This window comes from Protopterus annectens, chromosome 1.part0 (genome assembly GCF_019279795.1).
Source record: "Protopterus annectens isolate FY-2018-M chromosome 1.part0, PAN1.0, whole genome shotgun sequence".
In the NCBI taxonomy this organism is placed as follows: Eukaryota; Metazoa; Chordata; order Ceratodontiformes; family Protopteridae; genus Protopterus; species Protopterus annectens.
Window position 1 is genome coordinate 281,409,562 of NC_056725.1, and position 4,171 is coordinate 281,413,732.

A 4,171-nucleotide genomic window follows, 5' to 3' on the forward strand; every position below is an offset into this window, starting at 1 on the left:
CAGCGTAGTATGACACATATTGATGGCTATCACATCTTGGTAGCAGTGGTGGATATCACACCTTTCACACAACCTCTAAAGCAAAGGACATGTCATTTCACCAAAGGAAGTGTATTTTTGCAGAACAATTTTTCACATTATTATTTTTCACATTATTTTCTATTCTGCACATAAGTAGTACATTTATTTCTACCTGATATTACAGCTGTGTTCTCTACTGCATTTACATTTTTGCTGTCATTGCCAAACAACTGAGGAGTCACAGTGGTCTAGAATGCAAAAACATATAATATGCACTGTAAGTACAAAATATGTAAACAATTGTTTTATATTGACAGTAAATGTGAACAGGCAATATCCATTTGGCATTCCCTTGAAGTGTAGCATCCATTCAATAACAGGTGAAATAAATTATTATTATGTAACTATTTTAAGTTATTTGCACCACAACACATATGTATGTGTCTGTGTTTGCATTTGTGTGCATTTTTGTGGTCGAGGTGGGTGGCTGCATGCATGAACATACATGAATAAGTTATCAGTCCTCTTGAGTTAACCAAACAGCCAATTGCCTCTGCTATAGCAATTTCTGTTCTTGTATTGCTTTCTTTAATGATGCTTCTTGAATGGAGGCATTCACTTAGATAATAGACAGTTACCATCAACTAAACAAAGGACACTGTTCTCAAATGCATTAGGCTAATCAGAAAATAATAATAACAGGTCTATCGAAAATATGAGCCATCAAAGTTATCCACAAATATGAAATGTCAGCACGTACTCAATTTGATCGGCATGATAGCTTTATGAATTGCTTTCTGTCTCCCTTATTACTGTTTTTTTTGTAATTTTAGTTTGTGTTTAAAAACATCAGAAAGATTCTTTCACTCAGCTCCTTATTTCCTACTTTTCTCTGACCAAAAAGCAGAATAAATTACTAAGGAAATTGGTTGTCATACTGTGACACCTTATTATGTGTTATCTCTTTTGTGGATTGGAATATAAGTGAAAACTGCAAATTAAAAAAAAAGAAAAGCAGATTTTTGAATAAAGAATGACTGTACAGAATGTCCTCTTTTACTAAACACTTTAGACAAGTCTTTTTACATGTGTTACTAAATGTGGTATAATTCAAAGACAGGTAGATACAGCCAAAGATCTGTGACATCTGTTCAATAGCTTTTTCATATCACACACCACAGCCTTAGCCATTTAGGGACATATCAATAAATTGTTGAATTTGGCACATTATCCATTCAAATATTTTGTGAAAAGATGCCCCAAACCTACCCATGAAAGTTACAGCATGCCGGTTAATGTTCCAGATTAATAGATTTCCTTACAGTTCTATGCATTTCTGAGTTAACAGTGCACTTTTTGTGTTTACACTAGTTTACGTTTCACATGGAATATCTCTCACAATGCAGACCACCAGCAGTCTGATCATTTTTGCAGAGTTTCAACTGCCCCAGCACTAGTAGCTATCTACCTAATATTGTAACAGCAAAATCTGTAGCCACGCAGAGCAGTCTAGATCAGGGAAAATTGTAAAGAATTTTCTTTTCTTTTATTTATTTATATTTATTTATTTTATTTTACATTTGTTGACTGGGATAGTCCGACTGGATACATGTCCATTTTCAGCGGAGGCCTGGGGAGAAAAGCTCCAAAGATATACATATACAATCATTACAATGTCATATAGAGCAGGAGTAATCATAACATAAGACAAGTATAACACATTTTACAGTCTAGTTAACTTTATGGAAATATACCATATTTTATAGTCCAGTTAAATTTGTACAATCTAACATTCTTCTAAACTGGCTTAACAAAGATATCTGAGTACCACTTACAGACATAGAATTGGTACACCAGTATGCATACATATTTAGTCAGGCTTGGAGCAGGGACATATTCATTGAGACTTGAAATACTGCTTGAGAGCTATTTTAAATTGAGATAAGGTGGTATCCAGGGTAATGTTAGCAGTAAGGAAATTCCAGATTTTGCCAGCAGAGTTGGCGAACAGGGAGTCACCAGCTGAGTTGTTGGATTTAATGGTTTGCACTAATAGTCTATTAGATGACCGGAGTGATCTGGAGCTGGAGTGGGGCTAGATGATGTTTTTCAGGGCAGGTGTATTATTTGGTTGGTTAAGTGCTTTTTGAGCCACAATGAGTTGATTATACTGAATCTGCCTGGTTAGCTCTAGCCATCCAAGATAATTTAGATTTTTACAATGATGAGTTCTATAGGGTAGACCAGTTGCAAATCCAGCTATGTTATTATAGCAGGTTGAGAGTTTGCTAAGATCAGATTTATTTAGGTTGGCAAGTAATGGGGAAGCATAGTAGAGTATAGAGAGTAGATGGGAGTGGGCAATGGAGGTCCTAGCATATGGGGTAAGGAATGGCTTTATCCTATATAGTGAGCCCAGTTTTCTGTTAATGGTTTTGATTGTTTTGTTGACGTGCACATCAAACCTAAGACTGTTGTCTTTAATAACTCTTAGCAGTTTTGTATGGGCATCTGGAGAGATAATGGTAGCATTAATGGTCTTAATGGAGCGAGATAACTTACCACCAACATTTCTGATGAAATATAATCACTCAGCTAAATAATTTCTGGATGACACTGCATTTCTTGGAGTTACATCTGTTAGAAAATATAGACAGAAATGAGTCTTTATAGACTGCACACTGTATACTCTTGGATTTCAAAGATGAAAAACCTTCTACGTATAAACATTAATCATATCAGCCTTATTCCTTTTTAACCTGGTTAATATATACCTAAACATGCTCCAGGCAGCCACGTTGCTGTCACAGTCTGCTGTATGTGCTTGTTTTGTGTACGGTGGAGTCACTGGTTGCTTGGCTGTCCTTGTGGTTATCTTTGGTATGAGTTCTTTAGAGAGCTGTTTGACTGAGGGTTATTCCCATTTGTTTTGTCATTATGAATTCACCCTCTCTACTGCCATGATATGCTGCATTGTATGACTGATTTAGCTGTTAATGTGAGGTCTGTATAATATGTTTACACTTAACAAGGTTCTGCTATGTTTACCTTATGTCTTCTTGACATACAAGAAAGACTTTTTTGGATGAGAGACCCTCTACATAAGTAGTTGCAGATGAGCATAGCTAACTTTACCACTGTTTCTCCTCCATACCGCACACATGCACACAAACTCACACTTATGGTCAATTGTGTACAGTCCACCTACTGCATGTCTTTGGAATGTGGGAGGAAACCAGAACAAACACAGGGAGGACATGCATACCCACACTGAAAGTACCTCAGCCAAGAATCACGCCAGAAATCCTCTTCTGCGAGGCGAGAGTGCCATCTGCTGTACCACAGTGCCACCATATCAGACCTGAGTATAAAGACATCATTTTTGCAGTCAGTCTGTGATTAAGGACATGTCATCAAAGACAGAAGATTCAGTGATTGTCATCAGAGAGTGAAATGCATATTTAGATGAGCGCTTTATATGTTATGGACATCAAATTTCACTGAAAAGTATATATTCCATTCTCATATTGTCTTATTCAGATCTTTTCAAATATCAAGGTAGACAAATATTTGGCAGTGCTAGATGGTGACCCGTGGTATAGTGACAACATTTTAGTATGCAATGGCATAGAATGCTTTGAGAGGTATTTTTTTTATTTATGTTTCCTTAATGATACTGTGGTTGCTCTGCAAAATAATTAATCAGTGGTAGATTCAGAAAAAAACACCATAGTAAATATAATATTAATGATTAAGCAGTGATGTAGTACTGAGTAGAAATAAATAAATACACTCTAATGGCAGAATTCCTAAAGGTAGACTTAAATTGCATAGAGCTTGTAAATGGTTTGCTGCACATAAAGGAGTCCTACACAATTCATAAATACAACTTAATTTCCTCAGTAAAGCCAGTTAATACATCTTAACTCACTGGATAAATCCAGTTACATAGTGGGTTTCCAATTAGTTCATAATAGCATAGGTATGTACTAGGCTAACAATCACTTGGCCATTCTAATCTTAACCAGGCATCCCAGATCTCAATCAATTTTAATATCAAGCTCTGGTACCCTTGCTAAGTGTAATCAGGGGCTTGGGTGATGAAACATTTACATGCAGTGGCCTGAGAGAGGAACCATTTACAGGCTGT